General features: G+C 44.4%; 1 pseudogene; it reads left to right on the top strand.

The window, feature by feature from the left end:
- Window positions 1-11,106: 11,106 nt before the first annotated feature.
- Window positions 11,107-11,772, top strand: LOC115238858 (annotated as a pseudogene).
- Window positions 11,773-15,781: the final 4,009 nt, after the last annotated feature.

The raw sequence follows: 15,781 nt of genomic DNA, 5'->3' as shown, positions 1-15,781 counted from the left end.
GTGGCTAACGCCTTTTCCGGCAGCGTTGAACTGTTGCCGCTGACGAAGGAAACGTACATCTCTTTCACGAAGAACATCGAGGATGCGTCTAACGAGGGATGGTTTGGGAGACGCCTGAAATTGCACTTCGTGAATTCTTTCAAGTTTCTAAGCGCGAGTCTCGAAAAATTGGCGTCGTATCTCGACAAGAGCGAGCTGAGGATTGCGCGTTCGGAATTTTCCGATCTCGACGACGCTGATTTCGAGCTTCTCGCGCGAAAAGGCGTGTTTCCGTATGAGTACGTCGACGACGTCGATAAATTGCTGGAGACTCGTCTACCGCCGCGCGAGGCTTTCCACAGTTCGCTAACCGATGACGCGATATCCGAGAGCGATTACGCGCGCGCGATAAGAGTCTGGGAGCGGTTTCGCGTCGAGACGTTGGGCGACTAGAGCGATTTGTATTTAAAAACCGACGTTCTTTTATTGGCCGATGTCTTCGAAAATTTTTGCGACGCGTGTATGAGAAGTTATAATTTAGATCCCGCGTACTATTACACGTTACATGGATATACGTGGGACGCTATGTTAAAGCATACGGGTATTCGATTCAAGTTGTTAACCGATATCGATATGGTGATGTTCGTGGAAAGCGGGATACGCGGCGGGCTAAGTCAATGTTCCAATAGATACGCGCGCGCTAATAACAATTATTTACAGTCGTACGATTCCTCGGAACCGTCGTCTTATCTCATGTATTTCGATATAAATAATTTATACGGATAGGCGATGTGTCAATCGTTGCCTTACGAAGATTTTCGATGGGTCAATGACGTCGCGAGCATCGACTCAATGTCCGTTACATCGAACTCGCCTATCGGTTACATTCTAGAGGTCGACCTTGCGTATCCGTTCGACCTTCACGATTCTCACGCGGACTTGCCGTTCTGCCCGACGCGCGATAAGCCGCCCGGAAAACGAGACGAGAAACTTCTCGCCACGCTGTACGATAAGAGCCGTTACGTGACGTATTATCGCAATTTACAGCAATGCGTTCAACACGGATTACACGTTACGAGGATACACAGAATATTACAATTCGCGCAATCCCCATGGCTGCGCGGATACATCGAACTGAATACGCGACTACGAATTAACGCGAAAATATTGTAATTTCGCGAGACGCGCGTTCGCCATTCTATTTACAACGCTCTCGGAAACGCTTCTTAAAACGTTCAAACTTTGGTAATTTATTGTTAGTATAAATATAACAGTTCATTGTTAGCATAAACACAGTTTATTTTATAAATAATAAAGATTATTTTATAAATAATATAGTATATTTTATAAACAATATAGCATATTTTATAAGCAATATTTACTTTAATAAAATATTCCGAGAGATAAAAATAACAAAAACGGGATACGAAGGTATGAAATACTCGCGAAGAGACGCGCGAATTTTTTCGAGTATTTTTACATTATAAAAAATCGTGGAAACTTCCAGTCAGTCCTATTTCTAACAAATCTTGAGCCAGTATTAGCAAGCTATTTTAGCCAAAGATTTGTAAAATAGCAAATAAATCTTAGCGAGATTAGAAAGTTGTTCTAGCTTATAACTTTCCATTCTCGCTAAAGATTTATTTGCAAATCTCGGGCTAGAATAGCTTGCCAAATCTGCATCAAGATTTATTAGAAATAGGACAGCCTGGAAATTACCATGATCTCTTTATTATGCTCTCGAAAGCATTTTATATAAAGCAACGCGAAAAAAGGTTAACGCGAGATATGACGTTCGCGTAGCAGCGCGATGAAGAATTCATATAGAGCGTGAGAAAGAGTCCGTATAAAGCGCAAAAGAGAAAACGCAGGACGTGGCGGCCGCGTAGCGGCGCGAGAAAGAATCTGTATGGAGCGCGAGAGAGAACCCATATGGAACGCGAAAAATTCGTGATAATTTTTATTTTTCTAACAAATAATTTTACATTTTTATTATAATACAGCCGTTTTATTTATCCAAGAATTGTGCGACTCGTCCATTCCCAGCCATTTCACATAAACCTCGTTGCCCCTTCGACGCAGCATCTTTTCCACGAGATACACGTCGGGATCGTCGATGTGCAGCAACTCATGCGCGAATCCTTCAGCAGATACGTTACAGGATTAGTCCGTTGTATCTTGGTTATTCGAAAAATCTCAGTGGTCCAGTTAGGTGTGAAGCCTTTTTCGAAGATCGTCTTAAACTTGCTAACGCGTACCGGATCGGCTACTTTGAATTTCGCCGGAGCCACGATTTTTCTATTGCTGTACCGTATTTAAAAGTTTATCGGCGATCGCTGGAGTCACGTCGGCGGGTCTCATACCTATAGTGTGATGTTTTCGCATATTGTACTCCTCGACGAGTCGAGATGATTCGTCGGTCCACTCGTACGTTCCGCTCAGCGTGAAGTACTTCCACATAAAATTTTTGAGCGTGCGATTGAATCGTTCAACGATCGACGCCTTCATTACTGAGTACGTCGAGTAATGATTCACTTCGCGCTTTTCCGCGAATTTTCGCACCTCGGCGTTGTAGAATTCCTTTCCTTTGTCGGTCTGCAGATTTTTCGGACACCGCTTAGAGTCTCACACTATCTTGGAAACGCTCGGGTAACCTCGTTCGCGCTCTTGCTCTTAAGCGGTATAGCCCACGCGTATTTGCTTAACGCGTCGATAACGGTGAGTATGTAGTTGTGGCCTTTGTTGAGTCTCGCGTAAGGACGCATCTCGACCACATCCGCCTGCCACAGGTCATCGTACCCGCGTACCGCGACGCGACGACGCGGAAAGTTTCTTCTTGCGGGCGCGTGCAATTCCTCAACTAGTCTTCGTTTTCCGGCACTCATAATTCTCTTCTCTTTCTCTCGAGGATGACGTTGGGCGGGATCTCTCTCTCGAGCGGCTCGCCGCTCCGAGCGTCATCGCCGCTCTCGCGAATCTTCGCCAGTTCCTTCACTCTCCCCGATAGCTCGTCCGCGTCTCTCTTCAATCGCAATGTTGAATTTTCCAATTCTCGTATTTTCGCCGCGGAATTCGCCGCGACGCGTGATTTTTGGGTTAGTTCCTGTATTATTTTACCCTGATTGAACAGTATTTTACGGTCGCTTACGCTTTTCGTCGAAGACTCCACCGCGTTGAGCGATATCGTATTTTTTGCGGCATCGATCCGTTCGCTTAAAGTGTTGATCCGTTTATCCAAAGCATCGATCCGTTTACCTAGAGCGTTAGCGTTCGATTCTGTTCTAGAAACGGAATTTTCCACGGCGTCTATCCGTTTACTCAGAACATTGTCGCGCGCTTTGATCTTGGAAACAAAACTCTCCGCGGCGTCTATTCGTTTACCCAGAGCGTTATCGAGCTGGGCGAGTCTCGTGAACAGTAGAATAACGCCTTTCCCTGCCTCGTCCGCAGGGAAAGGCTCTTTTCTCAATTGCGACGTGATTCTTTCAATGTAGCTTTTGCTCGTCGCGTCGGCGTCTTCCTCCGGCTTAGCCAGGCGTTTTATCTTGCGCTCTCTCGCGTCGTACTCGACGGAAGAGCTTAGACATAGCGCGTTATCGCGCACGTAATTTCGCAGAGACTCGATAGCCGTAGTCTTCCGGTTCTCGCGTCGTAACCGCGGTTTTTTAGAGATGTACCGAATTTGCTCACGGACATCGCGAATTCCGCGTACGACTGCGACGATCGTCGATGCGACGGTTCGATTTATACGATTGCTCCCGTTTCGCCGAAGCTCCTCGATCATCGATAGAATCTCGTTTTCGTGAGCGTTGTTGCCGGCTCGACGCGAAGCGTCCAGCAATCGCAGACGATCCACTAATTTGTTCAGATCGTCCCAATGAACGTAATCGATTCTATCGTCCGTGACTCGCATGGTCGACGGTACGCGACTCGCGCCCATCTTTTTCGCGCCGCTGCCGTTTATAAGCGAAGCGATAACGAACTTGTATTTGTATCCCTTATTTCCTAAAACAGATTTTCTAGCATCATGGTAGCGTTTATGAGCGTTCGTTGTTAACAATATACTCTTGTACGTTAATTTATCCTTTTCCGTGTACGTGAGACTATCAGGATTTTTCATAAAGATCAATTTGTACAAACTGGGGGTACCGATGTATTTAATTTCATCTATGAGTATGGAGTCATCCGCGTCTACATCGAATCGCCTATTGCCACGCATCGCGCCTTTCGCGCCGATGTACACCCCGTAAACGTGATCGATCTCATTCGGCGCTTCTCCGCCGAGAAGAGCCCCCATGTACTTTCGTCCCAACGGTCCTAGCCGACCGTGTGACATTTTGCGATCTTGAGAAGTTCGCGAAGTTCGCCTAACGGGCATTTCAAACGTCGAGGGCGACTCGAGATTCTCGGGTTCGAACGCTTCCTCTTCAGTTTCGTCCCGCGCGAATAGATCTCTCTCGATAGGATACTCATTTAACGGAGTAGAAACGGCGTTCAATCGTCGTCGCGCTCGTATTCGTTTCACTTTAGGTTTTTTCCAAGCGGGAGTCAGCGCTTCCTCCTTTCATTTTTCCTCGACGCTCGTCGTTACGGGCGAGGCGTCAATCGCGTCTCGCTTTATCGTCTCGCGTTTAATTTCGTCTCGCTCGATCTCCTCTCGCTCGGCGCGTTCGGCGATGCGCCGCAGCGGTTCGACGATCGGTTTGAAACGGCTCTCCATCGCGATCTCGTTCTCCATTTTGCCGGTCTTTAACGCTCTGTGTTTTTTACTAATCAATGCGCGCGTCTTAACGATCTCTTTCGCCGCCTTCTCTCGTTCGCCGATATCTGTCGCGGCCATCGCGATTAACGGATCGATTCTTCTCGCTCGCGAGAGGGAGAGCGATCGACGCGTTCGACGTATTCGCGACGACTGATCGCTCTACGGTACGGCGAAGTCGTTAAACCCTCGTCTGTATCTGCCGGCGCGAAGCGCGCTATCTTTGTCGATAGGAAATCATATCTGTATCGCCAACACGCGTGAAATAGCGCGTGAAAATTCTCGTACGACATATCCGTGTTCACGTGATCGTTGTATGCGTAACGCAAATTAGTACCATCCAGTTTAAAAAGAATCAACAGATTCGCGTTATCTCGAATCAAGTGCTTTGGTATTTTAGCGTACGTTTGGCACAGATAAAAGCAATCGACGTTCGAGTGTCGACCCATAGCAAAGTACTCTCTGATAGTATCCTGTTTGTCGCACGCTACATCGTCGAACACGAATATCGAATTCGGGAGCGCTTTGCTAGGCGAAATAACGTCAGAGTTATCGGAAAATGTGAAATAACCTATATCTTCCATCGGTGTCAATAAATTCTCTAAATACTGATATTTAGGCTGCTGCAACGAACTCGAGTAAACGTAAACGTTCTCGAAGCGTACGCCGTGCAGGCTCTCCAATAAACTTATCAGCGCGTTCGTTTTACCGCAACTAGAGGGACCGCAAAGGAGGCAGCGAATAGCGCTCAGTAATAGACGACCGTGTTTGCGCGCTTCCTCCGACGGTCGCGCCCTACCGTCGAGGTTCGTCACCTTTATCGCGATCGGCTGCCGCACGAAGCGCATTCCTCTCGCCGCGCGCGTGCGCGGTACACTCGCGCGAGGCAGGGCGAGATCTTTTTATTTATATACGAATAGATCGCCGTCGATCGCGCAGTAGCGAATTGCGCGTGGTGAATCGAGATGTTTATCCTACTAATAGTCGGTGACGATATTCTCGGTTTCACCACCGATCAATTGCGGTTTATCCCGAAAGTAATTGCTAAAGCACTTCGGTCGCCTCGTGGAACGATTGTGGAAGAAACTGCCCGAACATATAAGAGTGGATCCGGAGGTGCGGCGCTACCGTCGATGCCTGGAGCATTACAATCGTCCCTGGCAACGAACGCACATCGACGGCCCGGCGCCGCTCGTTAAAGATTGCGGCGAATGCAATTCGCGAAGCGGCGGTACGATGTAATCGGTGATATTGGCGGCGCCGGCTTATTGAACAGAACGATAAACGCGCTCCCCTTCGAACTACACATACCCGGATATCAATTTTGCGGGCCGGGTACCCGTTTCGCAAAACGACTCGCGCGAGGCGATCAAGGCATCAATCCTCTGGACGCGGCCTGCCGCGAGCACGACGTCGTGTACTCGCGAAGCGGCGAGCTCGCCGACCGCGCGCTCGCTGAGAGAGCGCGCGAGCGCCGTATGGATAGCTATGAAATCAAAAACGAAACTCGGAATGGGCGCGACGAGAACCAAGAGAAAGAAGAGCAAGAGGAGAACGACCGCTACGAGGAAAAGAACGCTTCCAATAGCGAAACGCGGCGGCTTTTTGCCCCTGCTGCCGTTATTGGGAGCTCTCGGTTCTTCGGCTGGAGGAGCGGCGGGAATCGCAAAGCGGCGCGACGACAGTTGGAGGAATTGCGACATCACGATCGCGCAATGGAGGGTCGTGGTGTTTACCTTGCACCGTACAAGCGCGGAAGTGGCGCGTCCGCGACGAGAAGAAGAGGAAGCGCTAAAAAAAACTTCGCGTAAACAGATACTAGGGATCCTCCCATCCGTCGGAGTAACGACGAACGAACAGTTAAATCGCGCGGCAATACTCTCACGCGTGCCTCACTTTAGAGGCGTGTTTATGCGCGATGCGCTTCCATCGCGGGCGCGTTGCGATGAGAGCGGCATCGTGAATTTAGACGACGCGTCCGGCCCGGGTACTCATTGGGTGGCGTATGCGAAAAAAGGGGGCGACGCGATCTACTACGACGGTTTCGGCAATCTTCGTCCTCCGCGCGAACTCGCGCGTTATCTCGGGCGCGATGCGAACATCCGGTACAATCGTCGCTCCGAGCAAACGTGCGATTAGAATATCTGCGGACAATTGAGTTTTCGATTTCTCCGGGGGTCGATTGGAGGAATCGCCGGCTATAATATCGACCGTCGTTTGTCGATCGAGCGCAGTTCGTCCGCTCTCGCCGATCATGTCGCTGACTCTCACTTTTTCCGAACGAAGCAGCGTTCTCGCGGCGAGTTACTTTCCGCCTCTGGATTTAAACGACGATGATGACGAGTTAGGTTTAACCAATTTCGAGACTTATAATACGATACCGAATGTAAATTCCACAAATAATAAATTTTATTTCGATGACAACGACGAGGTTATCGCGATTCCAGTGGGATTTTACGAGTTAAGCGCTATAAGCGCGTATCTAAGAGCCGCGATTCATCGCAAACGACGAGCGAGAGAGGAGAGACGAGGAATCGGAAACGAGCGATGACGATTATATATACAACGTCGGCGACGACCGCGACGACTATTTCGAAGACGATGAGAACGGTGATAAGAGTGAAAATTCCATAACGCTTCGCGGTAACGATAACACTATGAGAAGCGAGATCAAGTGCGCGTATCGAGAAAATTTCACAAAACCCGATAACATCGGTTCGCTACTGGGTTTCTCGTCTCGCGTGTTACAATCGAATAAATGGTACGCGTACGATAAACCGATAAATATTATGGCTATTAATCTCATTAGAATAGAGTGCAACGTCACGACAGGAGCGTATCACAACGACAAATCCGCGCATACTATACACGAGTTCGCGCCTAACGTTCCACCCGGATATAAAGTGTCGGAGATACCGGCGCAGATCATTTACCTCCCGATCATCGCACGGACCATTACCGATATAAACGTGCGTGTCGTGGATCAGAACGGAAGACTGATCGATTTTCGTGGCGAAGAGATCACGGTTCGTCTGCACGTACGGCGAAAACGGTAGAAAGGCGCGCGATGCTCGTAGTGAACGGGTCGAATGCGAGAAACGCGCCCGTCGTCGCCATCGCGTCGCCTCTAGACGCGAAAAAGAGAAGGAAGAAGGGAGGAAGATTAACCGTCGCCAACGCGGCTTTCCTGCGCTCTTTGGGATTCGTCGTACCGAGGGCCGGTTCTCCGTAAAAGCGGAATGTCGACATTCTAAGCATCGGCGAGGAGCCGATCTTCGACGATCGTATCGTCAAGATCGAAACTCACACGTACAATCCTTACGCCAATACCACGTTCGGGAATAGCGACGAGATACAAATTCCTATACAGCAGGATCTGTACACGTTACCATGCGATAGTTTTCTCTACATCGAGGGTAGATTCAAGTCGAAGGAGTCGCCGAGTGCGCAGGAGGAAGTCGCGTTGGTGACGAGGCTGGTGAACAATTGCGCGGCGTTTATGTTCGAGGAGATTCGCTACGAGCTCGCCGGTGTGGAGATCGATCAAAGCAGAAACGTCGGGATAACGAGCACGATCAAGAATTACGTGTCGCTGACAGTCAAAAAAGGCAAGATATTAAAGAACGCCGGATGGGACTTATCGGTGGTAACTCATTCGTCGATCAACGATTTCAACTTTTGCGTACCTCTCAACGTGCTATTAGGTTTTTGCGAGGATTACAAGCGTGTGATCAACGCGCGACACGAACTTATTCTGATACGAGCGCGTAACAATAACAATTGTATCATATCGCGCGAAACGCAAGAGCCTAAAATCGTTTTGTTAAAAATACAGTGGCGAATGCCTCATATAGTGTTAAACGATGTTAATAAATTAAGGTTATTGCGCACGTTGGATAGCGGACGATACCTGAGCGTCGCTTTTCGCTCGTGGGATCTCTACGAGTTTCCGCTTCTACAGAGCACGACTAAACACTCGTGGGCTGTCAAAGCGGCGACGCAACTCGAGAAACCGCACTACGTTATCTTCGCGCTACAGTCCGGAAAGAAGAACGTTCTGTCCGATGAGCCTTTCCTATTCGACGATTGCAAATTGATAATGTCAAGCTGTATCTTAATTCCGATTTTTATCCTTACGACGAAATGAATCTGGATTTCGATAAGCGCAAAGTCGCAGTGCTGTACGATATGTACTCGAAATTTCGAAGAACGTACTATGGATGCAACAACGACGAAGCGCTCTTAAATCTGAATAAATTTTTAATCCACGGCCCGCTCGTAGTCATCGACTGTTTTCGACAGAACGAGTCGATCAAAAGCGCCACCGTAGACGTTCGCGTAGAGTTCGACTGCAAGAAGAACATCCCCTATAATACCACAGCCTACTGTCTTATCATTCACGATCGAGTGGTAGAGTACAATCCGCTCACCAACGTTGTGCGCAGAATCGTGTAAGCGCAATGATATTCGAAAAAGTATGAAGAGAGAATCCGGCGGATCGGCGGCCGGGTACGGTCTAGTAACGATGGGGGAATGCATCGTTACAATCTAAAGGCGAACACTTCGAGTACTGTTAACAACGACGATGGACGCACCGATCTTCCTCGATCTTCAAGATTTCGTAGTTAACGAGAGATTCGTCGCGAATGAAGTAGCTATGTTAAGAAATGGCGCGGAATTGATGTATCACATCTTTCGCCCACCGATGTCTTGGGATCTGCTAACAAGAGCGGAAACATCGCGAGCGTATTGGCTGATGTCTAACCATCATCAACTAAAGTGGAACGACGGACACGTGAATTACGGGTTGATGAAAAGACTCGTTCGGGACGCCGTATGCCGAGGATCTAGCCCCGATTCGACGATGAGGATCTACGTCAAAGATCACGAGAAGAAAAAATGGTTGATCGAGATCTTAGGAAACGTCGCCGACGATAGCGACGTAGCCGTCTCCGTCGAGATTATCGACGCCGATTACGAGGACATCGAATGTCTGGAGACTCTAAACGGTTCGCGAGCCTTTCGCTGTAGATATCACGCGAAGAATAGCGCGTTGGAGAACGCTTGCAAACTGCACGATTGGTGGTTCAAACGACGCGATCATTTGAGTGATATGTGCGATTGATTCTATATTATATTACTTTATATCTACTCGTTTGTATTATAAATTATATTGAATTATTGTATATTATGCATCATCATATATTATATAGCATATCGAGTCAATTATTTAATCTATAAATTTAATTATATTTTAAGCTTTATATAATGTATCGAATCTATTATCAATTATATAACCTATAAATTTAATTATATATTTTAAACTTTATATATAATGTATCGAGTTAATTATATAATCTATAAATTTAATCATTTATTTTAAGTTTTAATAAATATATTCGTCATACTGTCGCAAAATACACGCTACACGAACGAACCGCGTTTTTCCTTTATCGCGGCCGCGTATCCTTTCCCGCGATAATAGCTCACGCATCTCCTATTTTAAAACGTTTATACTAATGTCCGTCAGAAAGTGTTCGACTATCTAACAGACTAGTGTCATTATAATAAAATTATAATAAAGCAAAAGTGTTTAAAATGCCGTCGTTAATTGAAGCCGTATTGTGCCGAGGCTGATTGAACGCGTTATGGTGGGCGGAGAAACTGGCGATGGGGCTGTTGAGAGCCCTGTTAAATCTGGTGGTTTTTTTTGACGATTCGCCGTCTTGCTTGAGCGCGCGCTAGAAGCGGCGCGCGTCCCTAAAGAATCGCGATAGCGGATCGCACGCTGGAAGCGGCGCGAGGGGTCGCCATCGCCCCCCCCCCCTAAGGATCGAGTCGCGCCAAGGTCGAGTCGCGCCGGGGAGAAACCGCGACCTCGATCGAGTGGAGCGTCATCTCCCGGACGATCTCGTCGACTCCGTTGGACATCTAATAAAGTCGGTTCCAGCCCATTTTCCATGAGCGCGAGAGAGAAGTCCGTGAGAGAGAAGAGGACGGAGATATGCCTAGAATGATAGAGAAAGATGGGGGGACGTGGGGACCGGGAGGGGAGAGCAGGGAGGGTACGTAGGGCGAGTCGGGAACCGCGACCCCCGATCGAGCCGAGCGCCATCTCCCGGGCAATCTCGGCGATTCGTACCCGCTCTCTCTCGTGACGTCACGCGCTCCCCCGACACCCCCATCCTCTCGCCCCGCTTTCCCCCCGGCCGCGCTTCTCATGGGAAAAATGAGCTGGAACCGCCCTTACTATCCTACTCACGTGTTTTGGTGTGCTCGGCGATTTTTTACTTGTGGGAAAAATGGAACAAAGAATTTGCATTAAATTTTGCTTTAAGAATGGAATAAAGTGCAGCACCGTATTGGAAATGTTAAATGTTGCTTTTGGCGAGTCTTCTATGAATAAAACAAGTGTTTACAAGTAGTACAAACGTTTCCAAGAGGGCCGTAAAGATGTTGAAGATGACGAACGCCCTGGACGCTCCAGCACATCAACAACTGATGACAATGTCGAAAAAGTGAAGAAGATGATTATGGATAATCGCCGAATCACTATCAGAGAGGTTGCTGATGATGTTGGCATATCATTTGGCTCATGCCAAGCAATTTTTTCGGATGTTTTGGGCCTGAGACGTGTGGCAGCAAAATTTGTTCCGAAATTGTTGAATTTCGACCAAAAGCAGTGCCGAATGGACATTGTTCAGGAGTTGCTGAATGAAGTCAACGACGATCCAGAACTGCTCAAACGAGTCATAACTGGTGATGAAACATGGGTGTACGGATATGACGTCGAAACTAAGGCCCAATCGTCCCAATGGAAGCTTCCTGAAGAGCCAAGACCGAAAAAAGCTCGTCAAGTTCGATCGAATGTGAAATTTCTGCTCACTGTTTTCTTCGATTTCAACGACATAGTGTACCATGAGTTCTTGCCACTATGTCGTACGGTCAATAAGAAGTACTACCTGGAAGTTCTACGCCGTTTGCATGAAGCGATCCGAAAAAAACGCCCGGATTTGTGGCGAAACAACTCATGACAATTTCACCATGATAATGCACCTGCTCACACTTCACTGCTTGTTCGTGAATTTTTGGCCAAAAACAAGACCGTTATGATGCCTCAGCCTCCGTATTCGCCGGACATGGCCTCCTGCGAGATAAAAAAAACCATGAAAGGACGACGTTTTGCCAACATTGAAGAGATAAAAACAGAATCGCTGAAGGAGCTAAACGCCATACCGAAAATTGCGTTTCAGAAGTGCTTCGAAGATTGGAAAAAGCGCTGGCACAAGTGTATTATATCTAATGAGGACTACTTTGAAGGGGACAAAATTAATATTGATAAATAAATAAAGATTTTTTGAGAAAAACGAAAATTCGCGTATTTTTTTATCAAATCTCGTATATATATATACGATCTCTATATATATATATATATCTATTATTGTACATGAAATAGAACAGATAGAACTTGATCCGACTTGCCTACGACTCAACGTTATTACCCAAACCCGAAATAATTCTTGTTTATTTTGCAATGCTATTATAAATATTAGACCACTGTCGTTAGAATCCAGGGTCTCTCTCTCTCTTTCTATTTATTGGCCTCTTGTGATCAAGGGTGGATCACAAATTCTGGCCATCAACAGGTTATATACATCTTTTGTTCAGTAGGTCATAAGCTACAACATATGTAAAAACCAATTGATTTGACCGGGACAGATTTTCCATATGATTAGTGCGGGGTTCTTTATCATCCAACAACGTAAGTTGTTTATTCCTTCTAATCATACTACTACTTATAGAATATTCTGTAAATCTTGATTTTGTTTCTTCTTCCTTGAAAGTATATTAAATTTAATAAGACCATTTAATAAGCTATGTACATCATCTGCCTCCTCATCAGCTAAATTCATGTTACCCTCAAAGGAGATATCAGATTCATTATATTCATTTCCCGATTTATCCACAATTCATATTCTAAAATTAAAAATAAAATTCATTAATTTAAAAAATAAATTCTTATTAATTTGTCCTCGATAATTATAATGTAACCTAATTTTGTCCAAAATGACATCGATTATAACCAAATAATTTCTTTTCACTTCACCTTAATCACTTTATCACTTCTCTTCCTTGTTGCATTATTCCGCGATACTCTTATGCGCATGAATTTGGTTGCGCGTAATTTGGCGCGAGATTTTACCGTTAACCTTTTTTACTGTTCATTTACTTGTCAAATTCATTTATTTGTCAAATCCCAGAGCATCGCTAGCGCAATCTTCTGTCGAGCGCGTCAACCGTACAACATGACTAATACATTTGCATATTGTATGTGTTGTGTACGTGTATATGCGTGTAGCGTGATACCACTATATTTCTTTGCATGTGTTGTATACATGTATACACGTATAGGGCGATGACGACGGAGACGTATCTTAATAAAAATTTTATACATTTCGACTTTGCATCATATTACCTCCGTTCATGATACATGTAGAAAAAAAATAAAGACATTTTCATTATATGATTCAAACCCAAGCTATCAATTAAACCTATTAAAAATACAATCGGTTCAGCCGTTATTGAGGTTCGATAATCTAAGGTATTTGCATCTGGCCGACTCGCATATAGATACCCGGAGTGCCTTGCGACTTCGCGTGAACTTGGCGCGTGACACTACCGTGTCTCTTAATTTTTTCTTTTATAGCACCAAACTTCGCGTATATAATAGTCTATAGTCTATCCGGCTGTACATATACAAGTTAATTGCTAAAGAGAAAAAATATATATTACATCTTCGTTATCGGACAGTAAGGTCAAGTGGCATAATTTTTGAAAAGGTTCAAACACAATCTGATGGCATATGTTGTGGAATTTATGCTGCAGCTTTCGCCATGACTATAGCCTTAGGAGGTTGCGTTCTCACACAAATGGGCGATGGAGGAGTCCTTTCTGTATTATAAATATCCAAAATATTGTAACTGTCATAAAATTTTGTTGCAATGTTTTGGAGACAGAGAATTTATGTGTTTGCATTTATAAAATAATCGAAGTACAGACTCTTTATTATTAAAATAAATTAATGATATGATTAAGTAGCAATTCAGAGTCAGCGCGGAAATTAGTGCGCGTACATTATTGGTAATTTATTACAATATAATCACAATTTTGCTATCACATCCCATGTTTCACACAAAAAACATTAATTTCGTTATACAGGTTTTATTGAATAACTCATACCCACTAAATTTGATTTTCCAAACAATCTACCACCGATTAAAAACGCTATTTTACAAATTAAATCACCCAAACAATCATAATGTGGAGGACTGTCCGCCTAAAAAAGTTTTCTTTACCATCCCATATATACCCTCTATATCTGAGCAGTTTATTAATATTATAAAAGATCTTGATGTAAAACTTTCATATTTTAGTTTCAACAAATTAAATAAATACATCAAAACATACAAAGATATTATTCCTAAATCTCAATATAAAAATGTCGTTTATAGAATTAATTGTCCAGATTGTGACGCTTCTTATGTGGGACAGACAAAAAGAAAATTATATAAAAGAATTTCTGAACACCGGAATCACATCGGACGTAACACAGCTAATCATTCTGTGGTGACCGACCATAGGATAAGTCTTAATCATAATTTTAATTGGGATGAGATTGAGATACTGAACAATGAACCTTTCCTTCATAAACGATTATTATCCGAAATGATTTTCATAAAAAGTCAAAAAAATAGTATTAATTTGCAGACAGACACGGAATGCCTACCCGACATGTACACGACCGTTATAGATCAATTGTCTAAATTATGACAAACATAAACAGTCAAAGTCATTTTTGTATTCGATTCGCTTCTCAATTTTGTTAGCGGTCCACCAGTCGGTTGTGTGATCTCGTTTGAGACCTTTTTATTCTTTGACTGTATGAATGTCGTTGGTAACATACCAGGTATTTGACATAAAACGTTAATAATCTAGTCACTTTTACAAATTTAATTTTATTTACATGATTATATTTAACTTTAACTCATGCTTGTTTTTAATATTAGTTTATGTTGAAGCAAATGCGGCACACGCGCCATCTATTAGATGAAGGAAGTGATGAAGTATCTCCTTCCGCGGCGCATGCGCGTGATAAGACACAGTTTCTCGTTCGCGTCGTAAGACAGTGCGTGCATAAAACGTCGTGTATGAAATAAAATATCCGTAATATCGTACAAAAGGTTCCTTTAATTGTGCTAAGCCCTATAATATCCTACAGTTTATTATATTTTTCAATTTTATTTACATGACTATATTTAACTTTAACTCATGCTTGATTGTTATTTATCTGTTATGTTCTGTAATAATTAGTTCATAATTTTGCTCCCTCATAGAGGAAGCTTTGTTTCCGTGACAAAATTTGTTTTCGAGTTTTCTATGCCAATGTGTTTAGAATGTTTCAAAACGTCGAAAAATCATATTCCTAAAAAATGTCTGTATGCGTGTGCGTGTGTGAAGCTTTGTTTTCGTGACAAAATTTTTTTCGAGTTTTCTATGCCAATGTGTTTAAAATGTTCCAAAAAACATCATATTATCATATTCCTAAAAAATGTCTGTATGCGTGTGCGTGTGTGTGTGTGTGTGTGTGTGTGTGTGTGTGTGTGTGTGTGTGTGTGTGTGTGTGCGTGTGTGCGTGTGTGCGTGCTTGCGTGCGTGCGTGCGTGCGCGCGTGCGTGCGTGCGTGTGTGTATGTATGTATGTATGTACGCAATATATTGTACAACCTCTAACTTCCGCAATTTTTGAGATATCGGTTTAAATTTTTTTACATGGATAGAGTATCATTCAAGGATGGTTGGTACTGAATTTAATGAGAATCGATGAAAAGGTTCACTTTTTATAAAATTTTTAATTTTTTGAGAAATGTCTGTACACGCTGTAACTTTCGGAAAAGTTGAGATATTGGATTAAATTTTTTTACATAAATAGAGTATTATTAAAGGGTGGTTGGTACTGAATTTGGTGAGTATCGGTGAAAGGGTT

This window comes from Formica exsecta, unplaced genomic scaffold (assembly GCF_003651465.1).
Source record: "Formica exsecta isolate Colony F162 unplaced genomic scaffold, ASM365146v1 scaffold360, whole genome shotgun sequence".
Lineage (NCBI taxonomy): Eukaryota > Metazoa > Arthropoda > Insecta > Hymenoptera > Formicidae > Formica > Formica exsecta.
This window is presented reverse-complemented; position numbering and strand designations above follow the sequence as displayed.